This window comes from Fukomys damarensis, unplaced genomic scaffold, assembly GCF_012274545.1.
Source record: "Fukomys damarensis isolate Sample0158 unplaced genomic scaffold, DMR_v1.0_HiC HiC_scaffold_22, whole genome shotgun sequence".
Taxonomy (NCBI): Eukaryota; Metazoa; Chordata; class Mammalia; order Rodentia; family Bathyergidae; genus Fukomys; species Fukomys damarensis.
The window spans coordinates 17,443,075-17,469,697 of record NW_022900934.1 but is presented as its reverse complement, the minus strand read 5'-3'; the positions used below and the strand labels follow the sequence as shown (position 1 = coordinate 17,469,697).

At 39.2% G+C, this 26,623-nt stretch overlaps 1 protein-coding gene and 1 pseudogene across 8 annotated transcripts in view; both read right to left on the bottom strand.

Moving 5' to 3' along the window:
- Ptprt (protein tyrosine phosphatase receptor type T) overlaps positions 1 to 26,623 on the bottom strand; it is an 810,280-nt gene that overhangs the window by 107,639 nt on the left and 676,018 nt on the right. The window lies entirely within an intron of this gene.
- LOC104867190 lies at positions 11,351 to 12,427 on the bottom strand (annotated as a pseudogene).

Below are 26,623 nucleotides of genomic sequence, written 5' to 3'. Positions count from 1 at the left end.
TTTTATTATTTCACAGAAAAAATACCTCATTTCAAGCAAGTTTGTGCATATTTTGTAAGTGTGTGTGTGTGTATGTGCATGCTTAAATTAATGATATCAACTAGTAGAATAAAAGGAAGAGTGTATAGTTTTCAAATAAAAGTAAAATAAACTAAAACCAAAAACAAAGAAAACCCTGTACCATATGTAGGCCTGGGTCTATATTTATACTACCAGTGTGAATGTGCTATTGTAGACCTAGTGATCAATATACAAACCCTAATGCTACTGGAAATCTTACAGGCTGACAAGCAAATGAGAAACCACCCTGCAGGGATATTTTTATAATTCAAAGCACAGACTACCTCCACTGAAGATGAACTCGTAGTGGAAAAATAAAATATAGAAAATAATAAGCCACAAGAGGAACCTTATACCCATGAGAGAGAGAGAGAGAGAGAGAGAGAGAGAGAGGCTGTAGACATGATACAAATAGAATGACGCCTCCCAAGAATCGAAAATAATAAAACAATCAGGAGACTATAAAGTAAATACACTTAGATGGATTCAAGAGAAAAGAGGAAGAAATACAAACCAGAGCAATAATGCAGTGTATGGTGGAGAAAGAACAGAGGTCTGAAAAATACAATCACAACTTCTAGATGTGAAAAACAGTCACGGAAAGTAGAAAATAAATAAATACACAAGAACAAAAAGTTAACAGAACATGTAGAAGTTAAAAATATAACAGAAAAACAGAAGGAAAGGAAAAGCTGGCTCCTGCCTTGGAAAGCATCAATAAATTAGACAAACCTCTGACAAAAATTATTATTGAAAAAGAGAGCCAAATAAAGCCCTGCATTATTACTTGAGACTGGTAGAGTGGGTTTAACACATGCTTGGGCTGGCAAGCCACCAGTGACCGACCAGGGAAGCCGTGAGATACACTAGTTCATCGGGCCATGTGGCTAGGGTCAGACAGTACATGGCAACTCATCACCAGGTTACAGCTTGTTTCCAACAAGAAGTTTTGTTTTGTGATTGTTGTAGATTCACATACAGTTTGTAAGAAATCAGAGAGAGGGCTCCCAAAGTAACCTTTCCAGTTTTCCTCACGGTTAAGATTTGCAGAATTGTAGGATAATATATAATCAGGAAACTGATGCTAATATATTCCACTGACCTCATTTAGATTCTTTAGTTTCAGGCAAATGTGTCACATGTACAGATCCATATGATAGTCACGACAATCAAGATGCAAAAAGGCTCCATCCCATAGGTGTCTCCTGAAATAGGACACTAGCACCGGAGTCTCTTTTTGTCTCTATGCTGAGGTTCGGTTACTGGCCCCCAAGTGATGTCAGTACTGTACTAAGAAAAAGAAGCGTCTCTCAAGGAAGAGCCAGACTCTTCCCAAGATCCACAGTGGGGAAGCCATCTTTCTCGATGCTCCTCCAGTTTGGGTTTTCACAGGACCACAAGAAGCCGGCTGCACATGATGCACACTGCTCGGGGGCTGTCACCCACACCACAGCCCTTCCCTTGTGACCCGCACCCTTCTTGTTCAGTGACTAGCAACTGGGTTTATTTTCACTTTGAGTAATCAGCAAGTGGGAAGTTTCACCCATCTGATGTAGAAGGGAAGGAATAAGCAAATTATTATTCTCTGAACTTATTGTTCTAAGAGCTGAGGCAAGGTTAAGAAAGAACAACTTTTTCCAGATGTCCAGAGTTTCCTCTGCAGATTAGGAGTGAATCTGGCATTAATAATGGTTTGTATAGATATAACAGGTCTCCCTCTCTCTCTCCCTCTCTCTCTCTCCCTCCCTCTCTCTCTCTCCCTCCCTCCCTCCCTGCTCACCCCTCTCTTGGTGTGCTGTTAAGCACTTACCTTTTTTGTTTTTTCACTTCTGCTACAATCAAGGCTAAAAAGGTTTTTATTAAAAAAGATAGACTTCTAGGTATGATTTTGTTTAATAAAAGTGTTTCATTACTTGAACTACTTTGAAAAAAAATTTCCTCATTTGTCACAATTTTACAAAAATCAGTGGGGAAACAGTAAAAGTGCTGAGTAAAAGTGTTCCACGGCGCAGGTTTTATAAATATGATACAATTGAAACAATAATAGAAGTCGAAGTCACGGGGTGTGCCAGAAGCAGCATTAGGGACATTCTTTGGTCTTAGCCACTTAGTGATCTAGCTAGGAAGTAAAGGAATACGGTGAGTGGCATTTCTAGGAGCTCAGAAGTATATTGTTTAATCACACAGGAGAAAGGATACAATTTTGAGCTTTTAAAGTGTTTTAGCTTATTGGAAACACGGCTCCTTTTTTTTTTAACATGTAAGTCCATTGTTTAATTTTTGCATATTCACTATTCATTTGGACTTTCAGAGACACTTCTGTTTGAAAATAATGAACTTGGAAAATGATGAACTTTGACCAGAAGAAAATATCCCATAAATAGACAATAAAATATGCTCCTAAAGAATTTTATAAGCTGATGATAAAACATGGCACAAATATTGATTTTCAAAGAGTGGGTTCCTAAGTATATTATTATCTAAAGAGAATGAAGTATGTTAAAGGAAGAAAAGCAAGATCACATAATATTGGGCAGATTAATATCATCAGGAATTTACTTGATGTTACCAGTAAGACATTCCATACATAGCTGTGCTATAAATAGAATATGCAAAAGAACTTAAAGGAATGTGTCTCAGAAGGTAAGTTATTCAAATCTATAATAATAAAGAAAGTTGCACTATTTTGAAATTTTTGCAAGCATGAAAGAATGATACGGGGTGGCATTTGAGAAGAATTTATGTGAAAGGAAGACTGAGATTGATTATATGAGAAAGGGTATGTGTTCAGATAAAGGAATTGTTTGAGGCTGTAGGTACAAGAAGCTGTTGATGATTCCTGATGCCAATTTAGTAATTGACAGAGCCACAACCGGCATAAGTAACACCAAGTATTGAATGATCCATGTTGAGTCACCTGTCCTAACCCCATGTCATTGCTTAAAGGAAAAGCCAGATTACAGATGAGGAATTTATCCTTAAAGTGAAACCTGAGTAGCTGGGATGGCTAGCAACTTCGGTAATCCTATGCCTTGAAAATTCTGGAGTGATTAAATCTTTTATTAGTCCATATTATGTGAGTAATGTGTTTAATTTAGTATGTTCATACATGCATATATCATACACTGGTTATCTGGAGTGTTTGAAGAGTCCAGTATAATGAGGAAGGCAATGGTTTCAATTAGAAAGTCTGAGGGACTCAGGGGTCTCTTTCTGAAGATGACAAAGTGGTCAGACATGTATAGACTTTGGATAAAACAGACCAGAGTGGGAAACCTGACGCAACCTCTTATTAGCTGTGGGATTTTGGATGAGTTTTTCAATCTCTCTGAACCAGATCCTGCAAAAGTTTATGGCTAGCATCTCTGAAGTTGAAGATAGAAAGGGAAAATCAAACATTATGTCATAATTGTTAGAGATCTGCCACATCAGTCAGAAATCAGCATTACAGAGGAAGGAGAGAAGGTCATTTTCCCCCATCACGAGGATCCTTCTCTCTGCTGTCCTTGTTCCTGGTGATAGCTGCAAGAGCAACATTCCAAGTTCCAGAATTCTCTCCTGCTTCTCCCTGATCTTTTCCTTACAGCAAGGCATGAAAATATCTTAGAAGTCCAAAGATAAGCAAATGCTCTCTCTGCTTAAACTGTTTATTGGTTAATTGCTGTCATTCAGCTACATTTTACACTTTAATATTTAATACAGCTTCAAGGCTATGATTAGTCTGGCTCTCATACCTCTCACCCGCCTCACTGCCAGTTTCTCTACTCTGTCCACTAGGCTGAAGGCCTGTTCTTCCCCTCGTCACCATCTCCCTGCTGCCCAAGAGCCTTATATGGTGAGCTCTTCTCTTGGAATGCTTAATCCTCCCACAACCTTCCAAGCCAAATGGACCCCTATTCATCCTTCAGGACTCAGATTAAGTCATTTCTTCTTATAGAACAGACATCATGGTTGCAGGGGGGAAGAAATATCAGAAATGTTACCTTTTGTGTGGAGAAGGTGCAGAGAATGGCTGGGAATGGGCAAGGGGAACGTTCTTGAAGGGTCTCTTCATCAGAGTTTTGGATTGCAGGAGTAGATTTAGATGCTGAATTCATGAATGGGAAGCCTAAGATTAGTCCGTTTGTTTTGTAGGTAAAGTTTATGCCAATGGGGAAAAACAGAATATTGGGAATGCATCAGTGTTTTGTACAGTTCAGTTATGGAAGGAAAGGAATTTTTCTGAGTCTGAAATTCTCTTTGACACCCATAAAACTCAGTGAATTGAAGGATGGATAGATAAGAAGACAGATGACAAAATAAGTATGGCAAAATGTTAATAGCTGAATCCTAAGTGGTGAGTAGGTGACTACAAATACAGTCTTTCAACTCCTCTAAATAATGATACCAAGAAAAAGATCCCCTCGCCTCCATTCCCGTGTGAGGATTCCATGATACCTATGTCACCTTTATGAATTACAGTGTCTCTCTGGATATAGATCGTCTTCATGAATTGAAATAGTGACTGAGTAAGTAATGGTGAAAAGATTGAAAATTGGTGTTCTTTTCTATAGGGTAAATGCCATGAAGTCAAGTACCATATCTGCTTTAGTACATCTCCAGGAACTTGTAATTGCTCAGCAAACACTCATTTTGTGGTAGGTCTATCAGGCTCTATATTAATCCTATGCAAAAGTATGCAAAATAGTTACAGACTAATCCTGAGTTAAACTAGGAAAACTCAATTTTGATAGTCTTTACAATTCCCAGCCTGACAAATGACTTTATCTTTCACTGATGGGCAGAAGGAGAAAATGAAATGACTAACCTCGCCAGGAAGACAAAATTTAAATGTGCAACAGCTGTTTAAAATGAGTTTGCAGGAACATGAGGTACAATGGGGAAGCCTTCTTTTTTCCGTGTTCAACTGTGCCCTGGGTTCTTAGGCTGGGTTTGTGGCTATAATAAACTGCACAGACAAGAAAACTGTTAGCAGAAAGACACAGTTTGGGAGTTGTAAGACCTAAGCCTTTATCCTGATTTTACCACTAAATTATCTCAAACAGTTTCCTTCACCTCTGTAGATTTTTAATTAAGGAGCTAAATTAGACAAATGCTTCTCAAACTTTATTTGTATATCTGAGATACTTTGTAATGAAGTTTCTGATTCAGCAGATCTGGAGTGTTGCCCGAGAGTCTGCATTTGTACCAATCCCTAGGTGATGGTTCATGTATCATTCTTTGAGTAACAAGGGATTAGATGAGACCCAAGAGAAACTCAGGAAATAAACACATTTTTTTCCATAAAAGGTCCCAGAGCTGCTCATAAAATAAAAAAAAAATCTCTATTTTGCTTTTAGTGAATGAATGAGGTGATATAGGTTGGTATTGTTTTTAAAAAGTCAACCAAAAATCAAAATGCAAGCAACCAAAGATGATGTCACAAGCTACAAAATGCAAGCAATTTGGAGAGGCCAACACCCTCCTAAGAACTAATGAAGCAGTTTATCAATGTCAAGATTCAACTTGATAGATTTTTCAACTGCTGAATTTCAGAGGCTGATCACTGAATGCCAACTTACTTTGTTTTATAGAATGGATGCCAGATTCTGGTTCTGAATGAGTTGCTCAGAGGGCATATTAAACATAGATGACTTGACTTCATACACTGGACACAGTATTTCACAGCTTTAGATTGGGGCCAAGGACATTTGGGAGCCACCACTACAACTGTTTTTTATAGGCTCAAGACCAATGAGTGGCCAGAAAGGGAAAGTATGACTTAACTCCTCAATGAAGACATCATTCAAGCCTTCTTAGTAGCTTTCAAAAATCCCAGAGGCTTCTCATGATGATGAAGGTGTGCAGGTCACAAGGGAATAACTGTTATCAGTAAATAGCCTCTAATAGCTGTCCTGGGATGTCAAACTATGGGATCCCTGACAGCTGCAATGAGAGGTCTGGACTGTAGTTCTCATTATTCTTGTCTATTGAGATGCCTCAGAAGAACCAAGGTTACTTCCTGGCTATACTATTTATCAACTAAACGACTTTGGGCCAACTATTATAACATTTCCACATCAAGCCATGTATTATTTATCAATCTTTGTATAACAAGCTATCCCCAAATATCTATCTCACGTTTCTGCAGGTCAGAAATTTGAGTGTAGCTTAGATGGACACTTCTGGGTTAAGGTCCTTTAAGAGGCTGCACTCAAACTGTCAGCTGTGACAGTCATCTCATCTGAAGACTCAATTTGGAAACTCTGATTCCAAGTTCACACCTGTTGTTTCTGGAAGGTTGATTTTCTTAGGGGATATTAGGCTTCTGTTCCTTGCCAATACCTTATTGGCTGAACATCCCTCCCAGTTTCTGGATGAGTGAGGTGTCTCTATGGGACAACTCTCAGGGCAGCTGACTTCCCACAGAGCAAGGGAGAGAGCAAGAGAGCCAAGATAGAAGCCAACCTTCTTATAACCTAATTTTGAAAGTGACATCTTATCTTTTTATATATTCTTTCATTAGAAGCTAGTTACTCGATCTAATCTGCACTCATGGGAAGGGGATTATACAAGGCTGAGGAATAAGAGGTAGAGATCATTGGGTCCATTTTAGTGGCTGCCAATCACAAAACCTAATATCATTCTACAATGTTTTTGTGAAAACTCAAAGAGATAAAGTCAGTGAAAAAAACACAGGCTTTACAGGAATACACACATGTGAGAGTATATTATAATAATTCATTCTAAAGGGTCTAATCAAAATCTTCTAGGTAACCTTGCTCAGCTTTGCCAAGTATTCTGAGCTATTCATTTAATGCAAGTTTTTTTAAAATTCATTAAAGATTCTACCTTCTCTACACTTTTCTAGAGAGTTTTCCAGCATCAGTATTTCAAAGGAAATAAATGGTTTAATTTTCTTTATGACATGGATTGCTATTGACAGCAATCTTTAATCATTAAAGAGTTAACAATGCACTTTGAATGGTTTTAATCAGATAAAAATTAATTCCTTAAGTAAATGAATTAGCCACATAATTGACAGTTGATTCCAGTAATAAAACACTAATTAAGTGATTCTGTTAAGTAAAAAGTATAATGTGATGGATTTGCAAAACAATGGCCTAACTAATAAATTTTCATGCTAAATAAATGTCTTGGAATGGTGACTAAACACTCACCACATCTAAGGTCAGTTGAAAAAGATGCTTTTAGAAAATAATGACAGAGGTGGCTATGCCAGCTAACATCCATAACAGCACTGCCCTGGGCTCTTTGCCAAGCAGGGCCAAGTGAATGAGTCTAAAGAGGGTAAACATACTAGATTTTGGAAGGATAGGGAAATCGTCATGATCATAGCATGGTGACTATACCAAAAGAGGACATGGATACCCCAGTACATCTAAATTGGAGGAAAAGCAGACCACAATGGGCAAGAGGAGGGAGGATTCAATGTCAGACCTTCCTGCACTCAGAAAGATTAGACCCAGCACGGTGAGAGCTCTCAAAGCTGTGGCTCAAGGTGAGATTCCTGCAGACTGATGTGTGTTTTGTCATGAATAAGGAGACTGAAGATTAATGGGCTTGCTAGGTGCCCCAGTTTGGATGGCAGTGGGATTTTGAGCTCTTCTAGGTATAGAGTCCGTTATTCTTTGGAAACATCTTAGGTTCAACCCACTTACAATGGTGCTTTCTAGAAGGATTCAGAGAAGTCCACACTTCTTGTGACTCTACAGGTCACAATTTTTTACAATTTTTCTTCCTGAATCTCTGCAGCTGGAACTGGGCCTTGGATTCCTTACCTTTTTTCTAACATATCAGGCACACTCTTCCTTAGGAGCCCTTAGCAGGGACACTTTGTCCTGATATGGCTTACATCTCTTAGCTCTTTAAAGTCTTTGTTCAAATGTCATCTTCTGCAAAACTGAAATCTTCCTCCATTTATGATGCCTATTCCTACTCAGTCTGTCCCTTTATTCCAGAGTACTCATTATTTTCTATCATACTATATAATTTATTAATCCTTTATTGTCCATTGCTTATTTTCTATCTCTCTGTCCACTTCCAAATACCACTAGAATGCAAACTATAAAAAGAAAGAAAATTCTTAATTTTGCTTCATTCACTGATTTAGCACTAGAGATATGACACATAGTAGGTACTCAGGAAACCTTGTTGGATGAATGAATGAATGGATGGATGGCAGTAACATTCTGAAACTTGTTATGCAATAGACTCCGAAGAGTGAAATCTTAGAAATAAATGGAGTAAAGAATAGCCTATAACCTGGGATTTAAAGATATCACTGCCCACGTAGGCCATTCTCTCAATGGCTTCAGAAGTGGCTAAGTATTTCTCATTATTTGGGAAAGAGTACATTGTAGTAATAGAATGATAAGCAAAAAAAGATTAGGACTGAGTCCCAGCTCTGCCACTTAATAACTATATGACACTGAGCAACTTACTTACTTAATCTCTTTGAACCTCTTTACACTTGTGAAAGAATCCTAGTAATAATCACCACCTCATAAGTTATGAGGAATAAACAATATAACATATATATCCGGTAGGGTCTTTGGCCTGCAGTTAGGACTCAATGATTATAGTATTTTTACATCTCATTTTAAAGAGAGTGAGGCTGCCGGGCATGGTGGCTCATGCCTGTAATCCCAGCACTTGAGAGGCTGAGGCAGGAGTACTGCTATGAGTTCGAGACCAGCCTGGACTACGTAGTGAGCTCCAGGTCAGTCTGAACTACATAGTGAGACCCTGTCTCAAAAAACCAAAAGAGAGAGAGAGAGAGAGAGAATGAGGCATATCCTTTAGTACATATGGGGGAGTTGACTCTTCAGATCATGTGGGACTTTGGGAAAAGAGAGGCTGTGATTCAGGAAAATTAAAAGTTAGGAGCTTGTAGCCCTCTAGAGGAGAGAGAGGAGGCCCTAGGTGAGGGGCAGCAGGTCCACAAAGTGGTTCTGAAGAGGGTCCCCAGGGATGCTCTGTAAGGAAGCCCATATTTGGAGATGGTGCCTTTAGGATGGTGCCTTAATGATCAGGAATAAGATGTAGGATTAGGACTAAGAAGTGGAGCTGCAAAGGGAGCCCTCTGTAATTATCTCCGTCTAGTGCAATGGTTTCCCTTCCTTCACATGGGATTAAAATTTAAGGGGAAATCTCCCCATCTGCTGGTCCTTATTTTTCCAGCAGTGCATTAGACAAACTGATTGAATAGTGAATAGCTAAAAGTGAAAGACTGGGTTCCAACTTGACTACAATATTAAGTGCTTCATTCAACAAATATTGATCACTCATCTATCCCACACCAAGCACCATCCTACTCTCCAGAGATACAGTGATGGCCCAAACAAAAGTGGTCTGTGCACGAGGACTTTACTGTCTACAAAGGAGATAGACATTTTTAAAAGCCACTTAAATCAATAAACGTTTACATACATGGTATATCTGTTACATTCTTAGAGCAACAAGAACACAGTACTATAAGAAAGAATAAGTGGCAACTGTTTCAGTTTTATCCTTAGAAAAGCCTGAAAAATGTGACATTTCATCATAAACCAAAAGAATAAATAGTGGCTGAATAATGAAAGACAGAGGAGAAGCGTGTTCCGGAAGAAGGGGACAGAAATATGGAAGCCTTTATGCTAGAAAATACTTAGTATTTACAAACAATGAGAAAAAGGGTCACTGTGACTGGAGGAAACGAGAGAGTAAACACATAAACAGAAGTCAAGTCATTCTGGCCTCCGTGAGCCATGAGGTGCATTTAACTTAATTCTGAGGGCAACGAGGAGCCAGCACCAGGTTTTTGACTGGGCAGTGACAGGTTGAGATCTGCATATTTAAATTGCAGAATAGGCTAGGCAAGTAGTTATTTTATAAGCAAAGCATAACAGTGACATGGAATGATTAGGTAAACCTCAATGTGAAAGGAGAGTGACAGGGCAGAATGAGTAGAGTTACAGAGCGAATGCCTAGGGACCAGATTTGCAAGTGGATGTATTTGACAGAGCACAGCTGGCTGAAGACTCAGTGGGTGACCACTTGGGTCTCCACTGCAGTAGAAACAGAAGTGATTCTGGTAGCTTGGCATGACTCTTACTTTCTGAGCCTCTGTCACATCTGTAGATCAGAGGGAATTTCATCTAGCTTAGATCAAAGACGCTGAAGATGAAAAGGGATTTTCACCTTGGAAAAACTGACTTGGCCAATGAGAGATTAACTGAATAAAGACACTCATTTCAGGTCCGTATATTTCCAGGTATCAATCCTCAAAATATGGACTGATCAAGAAAATGGGAAGCAAGTCAGGGGTTCTAATCAATACCGTAGACTTAAAAACAGCTCCAAGAATAAAATGCTGTAGAGTATATTCTCTCTACCACCACTTCAGTCCAAAGAACCAGCGACATCAACTGGACTGTAGTGACTGTTAATTCTGTGAGCAGGCATGTGTCTATATGTGTGTAGATGTGGATGTGGGTGTGGATGTGTTCAACAAAATTTCCATATGCACCAGTGTTCTGTGGTTAGTCATTTTCCTACCTACAGGTCTGATATATGCAGAAACAATACTTGTTTTTTTAAAAATCACTTTACTTCCACACTTTTATCTCACTATCACCAGGATGATCTTTTTCTCTTATTTTTTTTAATCACAAAGAACCACTTTTTTAGAAATATAACAGCACAGAGGTATAAACTATATGGTATTAAAAACAGACCTTAGTATATAAACATTTATATAGTAAGTCATTTTATCTCTTTATGAGACTAACAGTATAAGGAGATCTACTGTCCACTGTTTGCCTGGAACTCTGAAACACTCACCACATTGTCAACACCGACCTTCACCAACAGCTCTGGAGGCCAAGAGACCCCACCACTGTCTCAGTACAGAACTATACCTGTGCCCCCAAACTGTTGCTATGTTTTTGTGACTCCAGAAATAACTGCTACTGGCACAATTAAGTCCCAGGCATGTTCCAATACTGGCATCTACCTTAAAAAAAAAACAAAAACAGCAAAGGCAAAATTAGACTGGAATTCGTTAGAAAAGCAATGGGAAGATTTTTTAAAATGCTTCCAGTTCAGGTCAAGATTAAGGTGGCCATTAGCTGATGGTCCCGTCAGCTTTGCAGAATTCTGGATGCTTTGCTGTGTTCTTTGCAAACAGAAGGATTTGTAAAAACCATGATCGTTTGGAAAAAATACTGTGTCCTTCATGTTTTTGCAGCCATTTAGTTACTCTAAACATCATTGCTCAAAGGCAGAGTACAAGCTAGTTAGGATGTGTTCACAGTTGATGCACTTCCAAAAAATTTTCCATGAAGGCAGTGAGCTTCTTCAACTGTGACGGCATTATGCAGAGAGACCCAGATGCCTCCCACTGACCTATGCCCTTTCAAGGAGATCATATTGAGTTCAAGTGCTTTATCAAGGAATCTTTTCTCTAGCGCATCATCTCCCTTGGTGCTGCCAATGCGGAATGGAATATTCATCTTGCTTCTATTCTGGGGTTCTACTGGACATACATAGAATCCTAAAGATTTATCAATAATGTCATAAATCATCTTGGATTTGATGGAGCTAAACTTCTCCATGTTTACTGCCCGCCATTGCTCTTAATCCACTCCAAGACCAGGCCTATGACATAGATGCTGAAACACGGAGGTGTGTTGTACAGCGAGCTGCTCCAGGCCTGCACTTTGTACTCTAGGGCTGAAGGGCACTCCCTGAGGGCAAACCCCAGCAGGTCATCGCGGACGATCACCACTGTGACCCCAGCGCTGCCAACATTCTTCTGAGCACCAGCAAAAATCACACCAAACTTGGAAACATCCACTGGCCTGGATAGGAAGTTGGAGGATATGTCACCAACGAGGACTGCTCCCTTGACATCAGGGATGAAATCAAACTCTATACCATGCACGGTCTCATTTGCACAGAAATATACATAGGAAGTGTCCGGGTTGAGGGTCCAGGTGCCTGGGTCTGGAATTTTGGTATAACTCCCAAGTTTAGGGTGGACGATATTCACAGTTCCAAACTTCTTAGCTTCTTCTGCAGCCTTAGCTGACCACACTCCTGTTACCACATAGTCAGCACACCTTCCAGCTTTCAGGCCCATCAGGTTCAAGGGGACAGCACTGAATGGGCTGTGGCCACCTCCTTGCATAAAAATCACCTTGTAGTTATCTGGTACAGCTAACAATTCTCACACCAGATTCTCTGTGCTGCCAACAATTTGCCAAAATCTGATGACCTGTGACTCATTTCAAGAACACTAATGTCGACTCCTTTGTAGTCTAGTAACTTTCTGCAACTCCAGTAACACCAAGTATTGCAACTTGGTGGGCCCGGGCCCAAAGTTTTATTTTTGTTTTTTTTTTTATTTTTATTGACTATATTGGTACAATCTAGGTCTACAGTACAGTTACATTCATTACTGGGGTCCTGTACATTCACATGACAGGTCTTGGTTCTCATTTTTTTCCCCTTGTCCCTGCCCTCCCTTCACCCCCTCCTCTCCTCCCCATTAACAAACTCTTTATTTCCATTTTTTCATTTTCTCATATTTTTTCTTTTCCCTTATTTCCTTTCCCCTACCCTTTCCACTTTCCCTACACCTTTAGCCCTTTTCTTCCTATTTCACTCTCTTAATTATCACATTAGGATCTTGTGTACTATTATAGATTTTCACACCAGAGAAACTATTCGGTATTTACACGTGTGACTTATTTATTTCATTTAAGAGTATATCCTCAATATGTGTCCATTTTCCTATGAATGACTCTAATTTCTCATTCTTTATGGCTGAGTAGTATTCTATTTTATAGAAAAACCACATCTTCTTTATCCAGTTTCCAACAGATGGGCAGATGGGATGTTTCCAAGTTTTAGCTATTACAAACTGTGCTGCTATAAATATTGGTGTGCATATATCACTGTGATATGATTCTTTTAAGTCTTTTGGAAAGACACCCAGCAGAGGGATGGCCGGGTCAAATAGAACCTCTAGTCCCAGCTCTTTGAGGTATCTCCATATTCATTTCCATAGTGTTTGCACCAGTCTGTACTCCCACCAACAATGGAGAAGGGTTCCTTTCTCCCCACAACCCCGCCAACATTTGTTATTGTGTGATTTCTTGATAGCAGCCATTTTTTGTGGGGTGAGGTGGAATCTCAGTGGTGTTTTCATCTGTGTCTCTCGAATGACCACTGATGTGGAACATTTTTTCATGTATTTACTTGCTGTTTTTACTTCTTTGCCTGAGAAACGTCTGCTCATTTCAGATTCCCATTTTTGAATCGGGTCTTTATATTGGGGGGGCTGACTGTTTTGAGTCTTTATATATTCTAGATAAGACTCCTTTGAGGAGCAGCTGGTAAAAATTTTTTCCCACATTGTAGGTTGTCTCTTAGTTCTGTTGATGGTTTCTTTTGCAGTGCAGAAGCTTTTCAGTAAGAGGAGATCCCAGTTGTTGATTCTTTCTGCTAGTTCCCATGCTAATGAGGACTTGTTCATAAAGTCTTTTCCTATGCCAATGTCTTCAAGGGTTCTGCCTAATTTATCTTCCAGCACTTGCTTCAGGGTGTCCATGGTGCAGGACAGCATGGGTAGTGGCAAATGAGGTGGGAGCACAGTGCGTGGATAGCCTGAGTCTCCTGGCAGTGCACGAGTTTCCTGGTGGCGCATGAGTCTAGGATGATCTTTTTCAATTAACTTCAGTCTTTCCCTTCCACTTCTTGAAAAACTGTTAGCTACTTGTGGAAAATAATACATTTCAAGCTCTCTAGTATTCAGTACCTTGAAAACATAGTCTATGATTGTCTTTTCAAGTTGATCTCAGGCCAGGGATGGAGCTCAGAGGCACAGCACCTACCTGGCAAGTAAGTGCAAGACCCTGAGTTCAATTCTTGGTACTCCCCACCAAAAAAAGAGAACTAATCAAGTTGATCTCCTACCACTTAACCACATGGAATTAACAGTCAAATACAACAGAGAGGACAAACCATGAATAATTAAAAGTCTAATGGAAGGAGCTTCCTGGGAAAAGAGTTAAGGACTGCCTGACTTCAGAGAGCCAGCACGACAGACGGGGATGCAAACACATGCTTTCTACCCTCCCTTTACATTCTAAAGTTCTATGAAAAAATTACCATCATCAATATCTTTTGGATTTGTATACAAAATATATACTTATACTTACAAAGAATCACACAAGACAGTAAAGTCTCTAGATTTGCGAACTCTTCAGCGATCCTGCCAAAGTATGTACTAGTAGAAGCAAAATTATCACTCACTAATCAAAGTGAAAACTGGTGATTTGGAAAATATCCCCTTTGTCACTGAATACATTAACTAGTAGACTTTCTCTGTAACTTTCTGCCCCTTGCATATATATTTTCTTCTTTTATAATAGTGCAGTAGTTTGTCTCCAAAATGATAACTATAGGTCCCTTCTGTTCCCATAGTCTTATCCTATTTCTCCTGGAAAGAGAAGGAGACTTCTCCTCCATGTTCTTCAATTTAGGCTGGCCTGTGGCTGCTTTTAATAATTATGGGCAGCAGAACTGATGCTGGAAAGTTATGGACATAGTATTCAGGGGAACTGGCACTCCTCCTGGCTCTCTTGAAACACTCTCTCTGGGAAAAGCCAGCCATCATGAAAGACATCTGATCATTGTGAGTCTGCCATGCTACAAGGAAGCCTAAATTGATTGCAGAGAGAAAGAACAGGTCCATCTAGCTCCAGATGTTGTAGTCATTTTGGCCTAGGGATCATATGTGCAGATAAAAGATCCATTTGAGCTTTCATCCTTAGCAGATGCTACCTGGAGAAAAATACTGAAGTCCCAGACATATGGCCTCAGGGAAACTGTCCCAGCCATTTCTAGCCATTCAAGTTATTCCAGCTAATCTCCACATTTAAAAGTAGAAACAAGATGCCCATGATGTATGATTTACAAACTCCTGGCCCACAGAACTGTGAGCAAAATACAGTGGTTTTTGTTTCATGTTATTAAAGTTTGATGTGAAGTATTACATCAAAACAAAGAGTAATCTCTTGTTCCTTCTTTTCCACTTTGATGAACTGCAACTCCTAATCTTTCCAAATCCAATTTGACTAAGATGATTTCCTTGGCCTTCTTGAAGTAGCCCATTTCCATTTCCTTCTGATATTGTATCACTTCATCTTGATCTCTTTTTCATCTAGAAAGTCAACATGGTCCAGATAACCTACATTTAACCTAGCAAGTAGGTTTCAATAACTAGAGAAATACCTTGGTTCTCAAATAATGGTACAATGAAGACAGCTTTCCATGACGATCAGATAGGAGCAATGTTACAGGTGCCTGCTGTCTCCCAGTATCTTTTTAGTTAAGACGTGTTTCCATGGTCATTTGTGAGGCCATCCAGCCAATGGAGAACCAACCACATTCTGTTGTTATATCTTTTTTTTCTTTTTACTAGTTTTCTTTCTTTTTCCACTGGCAAAGCCAGATAATAACTCATTTGAGATTTATTTTCCTCTATTTGTATAGGCTCTGAAGATGACCTGTTGATATCCTTTCCTGCTTAGATGATTGGAAGAGTAATTGCATCACATTCTTCAGCCAACCAATGATTAACTTCCTGAGGCTCTTTTAAGTAGCAACTCCTCGTTTTCCAGAAACCATAAAAAGGGATTTGTAGAATGCCTTTGTATTGCCATGCGAGGGGTGGTAGCAGGAGAGGAAGAGAGGCTAAGATGAGGTTGCATCTAACTGGCAAAGGAACATTCTTTGATTCCTGTCTCTGTTAGCATCTGGAGGCTGAAAATGGAACAACTATGTGTGGTGTCAGCTGTATCAAAATTGCTAAGTATTCCTTTTCATTTTCTCTATATACACATAATTTTTATGCCTGAGTCCTATTTATCTACCCATCTATTCATCTATCTATCCATCAAGAAGTGTTTTGAGTAAATATTCTGTGTCACAAATTGTGCTATAGGCTGAGGATATAGTGGCAACAAAACATAAATGGTCCTTCCCTCTTGCAGCTTGCCATATAATAGAAGAGTCAGATCTTTAATCACATTTGGAAACTAAGGTCAGTGCTGAGAGATAAAGAAGGAACACAATTTTATGATAGCATCTAAAAAAGCAAGTCAGTTTGACAGGGAAAAAAAGGTTATGACAGGAATAAACACAATCATTGATAATGAAAGGAGTCAATTAGAGGACCATGCTCTCACATGGTGGCAAAGTATTTCCAGGAAGGGTTAGTGAGTAACTAATACAAGCATTGTGAGCGAAATGGTCCCTGTTGCACTCAGCTCTATCAGTGTCACACAAAGGGTAGACAATAAGCATGAATGTGTTCCAATAAAATTTTATTTACTTCAACAGACACAGTGGGCTGGATTTGGCCTATGATCTGCAGTTTGCCAAATCCTGTTCTAGTCAGAGCAATAGCATGTACAAAAGTCCTATAGGAGAAGGAGTGTGAAAAACAGTATTGAGAGATGAATTCAGTATGGCTGGAGTTCACAGAGAAAGGGGCTTTCAAATGTGAGAGCCCGGAAGATGGTGAAGAAGGCAAGATCTGCCTATAAGATCAGGATTGGATTTTGGTCTTTAGCTTAAGACTTAGCTTCAAGTGCTCTGTCTGTTATGAAAAAAGTGAATTAGAGAATAACAAAGATGCATGCAATAACTATTTATGGGCTGTGAATTTAATTGAGGTTAGAGATGAAGATGACTTGGACAAGGATGTAGGTAGTGACTATGGAGAAAAGCCCCTGGGTCCTAGATATATTGAAGATGTAGAATAATAAAACCTTGGTGTTGAATTAGTTGTGGATGATGTGAGAGAGAATATGCCGTAGTTAATCTATGTTATATCTCTGCTGAATATATCCTTGCTACTAAGGGAAATTGAAATTTTATTTTATTTCCAGCTTCTGTATAATTAGGTAGTCAACTCAGATGGCTGGAAAGGTAAAAAGAGATACATCACATGGTTAATCGGCCAGGACAGACTCTTCCCAAAAGACACCATGTTCTTGTCAGTTTCTGCATATTCCTGCACTGAATGTACCACTCCGTAGTTAAGTTGTCTGTTCCCTATCACACAGGCTTTTTGATAGTCAGTTGCCATTTCCTGTTTGCACCATCAGCGTTTATCATTTTGGTTGGTAGAGTCACCTGATCCTTTGACATCTATCTGGTCTGGAGACCAGTATGAGTTTGAGATATGAGTATCCGGTGGTGTGGGCTGGTCCCTCCACCTAGTGAAGAGCACCCCACCGAGAGTGAGTCAGGGCTGAGTAACTGAGCACCAGGATGTCCTCCTTCACAAATATGAATGCCACTCAAGAGACGATAATGCCGTGAACAGGTAGGAATTCGCTCATCCTTGCACTTTGCTTTTTGCTTCCATTTCCTCACCCGCTATTTTTAAATCATGGTGATAATCAATCCTATGGTTCTTTCATTGACTTTCCAAGATCAAATGCTATTTTAGAGGTATTCTCATATGTAAGTCTCAGTTCAAAGTTTTGGATCTTTCACTGACTTGTTAATGGCCTTGGGCAATGTGTTTCTCCTCTGTGGGTCTCAGTTTTCCTATTCATGGCAACATCTTCAATCACCTTGTGCACAAAAAGTGACAAACAATTGTATCCACAGACCAGAATCCTCTGCTGCGCTCCAGGCCCACATATCCAACTGCCTACAAGGACCTCACTTCAGTGACTCAGTAGAACCTCTAACCTAGCTGCCAAGATTTAAACTCCCCCTCATCTGCTTCCTGTGCTCATTATCTCCGTGTCATTGCCACCCACCCAGAGTGAGTATCAGCAGAAAAGAAGAGACTCAGGACTAAGGTCTAAGACCCTTCACTGGTTAGAAGCTGGAAACACAAGGAGGAATCAATAAAGAAGAATGAGAGGAAATGGCTGGGGAGGAAGGTGGAATACGAGGGCAGTAAAATTCAAGTGAAGAAAGTATTTCAAAAAGAAGCATTTGCTGACAGGTCAATCATATAAACCCTGGTTCAAACATAGGCTTGGTTTCTTGGTAGATGCATGGCCTTCAGCAAGTTACTTAAATTCTCTGAGCCCCAGCTTCCTTAACCTGCATCACAGAGTTGTTGAGAATGTTGAGGCATGGAAAATGTTTTGTCCAGTAATTATTCACAAAAATGTTAGCTAGTAGAGTTATCTGTTTTTAACTTATTGAGGCTATAGCTTTGAGCTGAGAAAAGGTCTCTAATCTTGGTTTATTCTGCTGCCTAGCAACTACATATTTACATTTTCAGCATCTCTTTTTTATCTGTGATTACTCTAACAAGCACTTTTTAAGTGCCCTGTTATAATTCAGGACCACCTGCGAGGTGGAGAAAATAATTCTATTTTCTTCTCAGGATGTAGTGGCCTGGCATAAATTCTTAAAAACAACTTCAGCTTTGTAGCTTCAAAGAGTTTCCTTTGAAAAGATACTGAGAAGGAACAGTGGGCCAAATTACAATAAAAGTGAAGGACTGTGGTTATTAAAATGTTCTCAGTACTTATCTTCCATGGAAAGATGAATCTATCCAACTTGAAGAGTGTGTGAGGCCAGCTTCCCACAAAACATAAGGACTTCTAGAAGTACGATCACTCTAATTTTCAAATAGGTTTACCTTCTTGGAAAGTAAACTCACGTTGGCCACAGATGAGAGGCCCTTTCCTAGCAGGGTTCAGCTATAATCCCAGCCTTATCTCTGGTCATCTGCTCTCAGCGAAGAGTATCCAGACACCAAACCCACTTCCATGAGCCGACCATGTTCCTTATACTTCCAAGCTGTTGCCTCTTCTCCTGGGACAAGTCTTCTCTTTCACTCCCTTAAAATAAAAATCCATCTTCTTATGTAGTATCTGCTAATATACATAGGCAGAATAATCCCTTGCTGAACCTCTGGTAAGTGCTCCTAGAACACTATACATGCCTTTTCTCTATCGCTTATCACATTTATTAAACTAATCCATTTACAGATCTCCTAGAAGAGAGTAATATCCTTCAAAGTGGAAAGTGTGTCTTATTTATCTTTATTTTTTATTTATGAAGTTTATTGGTACATTGTAGGTATGCAATATAGTTACATTCATCATTGGGAAATTGTATCTTTACATGATATATCTTGGTTCTTATTTTTTGCCATCCCCCTAGCCTCCCATCAACCCCCTCCACTACTTCCTATTTAAAAAAAAAACTTTGTTTCCATTTTCTTCTTTTCTTATAGTTTTCCTTTTCCCTTCTTTGCTTACCCTACCCTTCCCATTTCCCCTACTCCTTTAGCCCTTTTCTTCCTATTTCACTTAATCAGTTATGCAATTTGGATCTTACTTACACTTTTAGTTTTTTACACCAGAGAAACTATTTGGTATTTACACATGTGTGTCCTATTTATTTCACTTAAGAGTATGGCCTCACTGTGCATCCATTTTAGCTATAAATGACTCTAGTTTCTCATTCTTTATGGTGGAGTAGTACTCCATTTTTTAAAAATAAAAAGCACATCTTCTTATCCAGTGTCCAGTTAATAGACAATGGGGCTGTTCTCAAGTTTTAGCTATTACAAACTGTGTCACTATAAAAAATGTATGCACATATATCACTGTAGTATGATTCTCTTAATTCATTTGAAAAGATATCCAGCAGGGAAATAGCTGGGTCAAATGAGACCTCTAATCCTAGTTTTTTGAAGTATCCCCATACTGATTTCCACAGTGGTTACACCAGTATGCACTCCCACAAACAGAGGAGCAGGGTTCCTTTTCCCCCACAGCCCGGCCAGTATTTGTTATTGGTTGATTTCTTGATAGCAGCCATTCTTTCTGGAGTGAGGTGGAATCTAAATGTTGCTTTCATTTGCATCTCTCAAGTGACCAGTGATGTTGAACATTTTTTCTGTTTACTTGCTGTTTCTATTTCTCTGAGAAATTTCTGTTCCTTTCAGATGCCCTTTTTGAATTGGGTCTTTAAAATTTGGAAGTCTGATTTTTTAAAAATTCTTTATTTATTCTAGATAGTAGACCTTTGTCTGAGGAACAGCTGGCAAAATTTTTTTTTCCCACATTATAGGTTGTCTCTTCACTCTGTTGTTTTATCTTGCTGTGCAGAGATTTTTAATAAGATAAGGTCACAGTTAAAGATTCTTTGTACTAGTTCACATGTGACTGAGGTTTCATTCATGAAATCTTTTCTAGACCAATGTCTTCAAGAGTTCTACCTAACCACTCTTCCAGCCAGTTAAGGGTTTCTGTTTTAATATTTAGATCTTTGATCCATTTTGATTTTAGTTTAGTGCATGGTGAGAGATATGGGTCTAGTTTTAATCTTTGGCAAGTTGAAACTCAGTTTTTCCAACACAATTTATTAAAGAGGCTCTCTTTCCTACAGTGAGGGTGTTTGGCTCTTTTGTCACAAAGCTCGTTTGATAAAAACACCATGGTACTGGCAAAGAAACAGACCCAAGGATCAGTGGAACAGATTAGAAGATGCAGAAACAACTCCAGATGTACTCAGCCACCTCATCTTTGACAAAAGAGTATCTTATTCATCGTTACAATCCCTACAATTCTTCCCTTATGGTTGGTATTCAATGAATATTTGAAGGAACATCTCAGCTTCTCCAAAAATGAAGAGATAAAAAGTAAAATTAAATTAGAGAAAGTTCTATCTCTGCAGAAATAAGATTAGAGATCTATAAAAATTACTGAGAGAAAAATTTGTATTGACCACACAACATACACAGTGTTTCATTCCTTTGAAGGAGATCATGGAAAAGGACTAGAGTGATCACAGTCCCAAACCTACACCTGCATTTATAGTGATTCAATGTGTAATTTTGCAAAACTCTCTGGCCTTTAATTCTTTATCTTGAAGAAGAGGAGATTGGGTCAGATTAAATCTATGGTAACTTTTAATTTTGACTGTGTTTATTGTAACTATTATATCCATTTTAGAGTTTAATATTTGTTATGGTTTGGGTCTGGATGTCCCCCCAAATCCTCATGTGGTCATAGGCTTGATCTAGACCGTGTGAAGCTGGAACTGATTCATGACGCAATGCTAGGCTCAAGGGCACTAGGATTAAGGGTGTGAGTGCCACCTGCCCTAAGTAGTCTGAATAAGATAAAAGGGGCAGGGAGACACTGTTAACTCTCTTGTTGCCTTTGCTGCCTTGTGTGTACCCTGTTGTTTCTCTGCAATGCCTGCTTTCCATACCTGCGTTAGAGCCGGCTGATTATGGACTGAAATCTCTACAAACTGCAAGCCAAATAAACCCCTTCCCCTCTGACTCTGGGTGTTGGGTATTTTGTCTCAGAAATGACAGAAAAGTAACTAACATAATATTCTTCTCCAAAATCTGTCTCGACTCCTTAGCATTTGTAATGAATCATTTGTCTACTTTCTCAAGGCTACCGACATTTCCATTTTGTTCTTCCAAGGAGTAAACAACTCCAGTCGACTTTGGATGGCCATGAATTTAATAAGTGTGTCCTTGAACATGTCAATCAAGTGGATGATTGCAAGACATTCAATAATCCCTGTAAAATATTCAATAAAACTGGAGGAGGTAAGCATGTAACATTCAGTTCTTCTCCTAGATTCAATTTAATCCTGGAGCAACCAGAAAATATAACTGTTTGTCTGAACAAAATTTGAACCTTTTCATCTTTTGGTCATCCTTCTGAAGGATGCTCTATTAAAATCTTGGTTTTACTGTATGACTCATCAACTGCTGCTCTTTATAAATTTCCACTCTTTTGAGTCTGATTCTTAGATTGTGCATTGTTCAAACAATAGGAAAAAAATCCAAGAGGTGGTTGAGAGAAGACCCCTGCACAGGGCCTTGTGTCTAATGACAGGCTTCCGAAGCCTTCAGGTCCCGCATCACTAAGGATCAGTGGTGCACCTACCCTGGGAGCCAGTGAATTTAGAACCTTCCTCTCCCAACATGCCCCTAGGTGGTGCTAATGCTCTGAGAACTACTGCTTGGAGTAAATCAATCAGTGTATATGTACTTAAGCTTCTTTAACTATTACATGGCATAATAACGTCTATCTTATCGAAGGCAGTACAGAAGAATAGTCTTGGTTATAAGCTTAGAAAAATCATTCACACTTGTGTTTGAGGTCAAGCTCTTCCATTAAAACTATGAAGGTTTAGGCAAGTTCTTTTCTATTTTTAAGCCCCAGTTTCCTCACCTTTAAATCATCAGGTATAATCATAACACTAATTTAATCTTTTCAACATACCAATGAGTTAAGGATGCACACAAAACATTCTATGAAAATGAGTATGCTGTTAATGCTCAGTGGATGACACCTAGTATCATAAATATTAATAACAATCATTATATTTTGAGACTCCAAACTGGGAGGATTAAATGATCTCTTTAGATAAAAATCAGAAATAAGAATGTCTCTGTAAACTTGGATCCAATAAGAAGAAATAAAACAGATACAATGTTAAATCCTTCACTTGTACAGCCAAAGTCATCTTCATTTGAATAAGGCACCTCTGGCTGGGTGCCATGAAATCTACATTAGGCAGGCATATGATGGAATTTTGAATATTAATTCAAATATGGGCAGTGTATTCTGAGATCAGGTTGGGAATCCAGAGTGAGGCTGATAGCCATTCTCTGAACTCCCAGAGACCCAGCTTAGTGTAGAGTGTCATGGTTGTCTTGAAAAGCACACATCCCATGGGCATTCACCAAATGGAGTCAGAGGGGCCAAGTAGGTTTTTGAGCAGACTGAAAAACAGAAATGTATTCTGAAGAAGGCCGATGGTTGATGTGGGAGCTGCTTAGCCAGAGGGAAGGACTTGAGCCCACAGGTGGGATTAGTCAAGGACACAAGTAGCTGGGGTGGGAGTATTGCTGGAAGATAAAGACTGGTGTCATTATCCTATGTGACACCAGAGTGCAGAAGAGGCCAGCATATGGCTACTGACCAAACGTGCTTATGTGCAAAAACAGAATTGAAAGAGTCAAAGTTACAGGGAACAGATTTCAGCTTAAGATGCTAGGATTCGCTATGAGAAGAGTTGAAACCAGAAGTGGGCTTGGAAAAAGAAGATCTTAGTGTGAATTCCAGTTCTAACATTCACTCATTCATGCATGCATGCATTCAAATAGTCAATGAGTATCTGATGGACTTGGAGTATGTATTGGACAGCAATCATAGAGGGCTCATAGAGGGCTCAGGAATCCATGCTTAGGATTTTAGCCTTTATACTGGGGGAAAAATGATGATATTTACAACATCTGGACAAAAATTCCTAGCATTCTTTTAAGGATTAGATATAAATGAAAAGCATTTAGCAAAATGACAAGTTCAGAGAAGGTCTCCAGTAATGGTAGAGATCCTCAGCATTACAATTCATAGTCAGTGCTTTCCTCAGAGAAGATTAAGATTCATTTCTTCAGTTGGCTCACTATCTGCCTAGGAGGGTTAAGAAAACTCCCCAAGGAGCTTACCAGAATCCCAGCCAATCCCCCCTCTATTTAAAAAAGACTGGCTCTGTTTTCCCTAGTTTCATTGCTTTTGTTACATAACATGATCCTAAAATAATCAGGCTACATTTTGCTGGGTACTTTCTTCTGCCTGCCCCATCTCTGCTGAACCATCCTGTGAGATATGAAGCTCAGACCCTCCCACACCTGCCCCTACAGAAACTGGTACATGAGGTCTGTGTGCTGAAAGACAGGCAGGGCCAGCTCTCCTCGGCAGCAGCAAACACTCTAAGGTTACCGTGTGCTACTTACTAGGTATATTTTGGTCACAAAGTTAGGGGAAAGGTGGCTTCTTTGGCAGGTTGCTCTTACATAAAGTAGTAAAACAAAGATGCTCTGTGTTGAACCCCTTTTGCCCCCTCTCAGTTGTGAACTCTCTGTAGGTGGGAACCATTTTTTATTCACGTCTGTCCTTCAGACAAGGGATCGGTCCACTATAGGAATGCCTAAAGCCACACCAGTGGTCTTCAGTCCTGCTTTCCTAGGAGGCTCTTGGAGGGACAGTGCTCACAGAACCTGTCTGTGGAAGCATCCTCTGGGCAGTTTGGATAAACAGAGGAAACAGCAAGAGGCACTATCTTCCCAACCAATAGGGCCGTTTTATCTTGACATCTTTTTTTCATCAAATTCCTGGTAAGTTGGGTCTTGGAGTCTCTTTGAACCCCAGTTTCCTTATCTGTAGAGCGAATATAATAATAAACCTACAAGCTCTCTTATGGTACTACAATAAGAACCTATTCTTGAGTATTTTGCAGAAGAACCTATTCTTCAGAATTTTGCATAAATTATGAAATTACAAGTAGAAATGTTTATATTACCCGTGAAACTGTGCCCCAAACTGTGTAAGCACCTCTGTCTTTAACTGAACCTGGGACTCATGCACAGGGCCAGGCACACACAGGATGCTGAGAAAATGGCCATGGAATTCCACTTCCGTAGTCTCTGCCATGCCTCTGCCTGGCTTAGCAGAAGACTTGATAGCGTAGAGATAAGTGGCCTTTGCCTATCAGATATGGGAAGATTCAACAGAATGAAAGCAGAAAAATGAATAAAAGGTTAGCTAATAGAATACAGCTTAGTACAAGCAAACATGCTAACTGCAATATAAGAAGAGGAGACCACTACACCTCCATGTCACAGGAGTTCAACAGGGATTTTTTTGAGGCATTTTTGTTTGGACTGCAAATGAACAAGGAGAAGACGACATATGAATCCACACGATAAAGAAAACTGAAGTATGGATATATAAGCAGAGCACCACAGGAAAGATTCAGAAAACAATCCCAATGAGCAAAATATCACAGGAAAAAAAAAAAAAGGAGAAACCCAAGTACACAGGGCAGTAAGATTAAAATCAGATTACTTAATAAAAGCTAGTGTTTAAATGGAAAACAATGTACATTGTTTGTCCTTGAAATGTGACATGCAATCCTTTTTTTTTTAGAATGCCAAAGCACTCCACAGCAATAGCCCATATCCGACAAAGTCCCATCACCCTTGAATCCCAGAGGTCATTGTTCCTATACAATATTGGGAGGTTTTGATTGAATAGATGTCACTGAACTTAGCAGTCACTTGGAATAGAAAACTTCAGAAAATAAACCCATTCAGGAAGAGTCAGAATTTGAATTAGGTAAGGGCCCACCTGCTCAGTAATGAAATAATTGCTCAAGACACGTTCTTCTGTAATCTTTTTTGATGTGACAACTATTCTGGGGCCCTATTTCTCTCATTGCTGCCTCAACATTTCCACATAATCTCAGGGCCTCTTAAAGACACAGATTCAGAAGCCAGACAGTCACTTCCCTAATGTCACCAAAATAGATTCAATTTTACATACATCAGGGTGATTTCAGAAGCAATTTCTACATCTTCAGTGTAAGCATTACTTACATTTTTTCCCCCTTCAAATCTAATCCAACTGATTCCATGGGGCATTTTAAAAGGTACCGCATGCATTTTAGGACATTCAAAAACAAATCCCCAGAGTGTGTTTATAGCTGCAGCCTGAAGACACCAGATGCATGGAAAGAGGGCTAAATATACTGTGAGTCATAGAAATGCAAAATTTTATAATAAGTATAATAAGTCAAATATAATTTGCTTTTTATGCCTTAAAAAAGCAGTATCATTAAAGTGAATGTACATATAAACATATGTGTGTTTATATGTCTCTGTATTTATACAAAGACATGTATGTATATGTCTGTATGCATTTATACAACTGAATACATATATTTGTATATATGCATGTATTTTATATTACATACACACACGTGCAGTCACTTGTCTCTCACCTTTAAAATATCTAATTACATTCTATTGGATATTATTCCTCTTTTTCTGGCTAGCAAATCTCAGTTTTGGTCATTTTCATCTCAAAGGTCTACATTTTGGGCCTTGATGAAGAATGTGGCGATTTCTTTGAAGCCCAAGAAATAGAGTTACTCAGGTTGTTTTCATGTGTGATCATAAGAAGGCTTGATATCAAGTACCTATAATTTTAGGATTGTAATGATTTCCATGCATCTTTGGCAAAGTCCTATTTACAAAAGGAAAAAAAAATATTCCCAACAAGCTGGCCTACACAGGAAAAGTTTGGCATGCACAGGCACTACTTCGCCAGTATTTTCAATCAGCTCTTCTTGCAAATGTACCTCTCTACCCATGAATCTAAAGCAGGAGAGCATCGACTTTGCAGGGCAACCAGAGGCTCTGAGAGCTCAGGTTGGTCCTTTGTTCAAAGACTAACCAAACCCAATTCCTGTGAGTCACTTCTCTGTCTGGCATACATCAACAACCCCTTTGCTGGCCCTGGGGAATGCATGGATTCCAGTGATTCAATTATTGAGACAGAATCATTGAGAATAGAATGGCAACAAAGTCAGGTGGAACCACAGTTTTTCTTCCAAGAAAAATAAAAGGTAAATATTTCCTAAAAAAAATAATCACTATCCCATTTCCCACCTTCCCAGCTGGGAATACCCATCAGGGCACATTTTTATATTT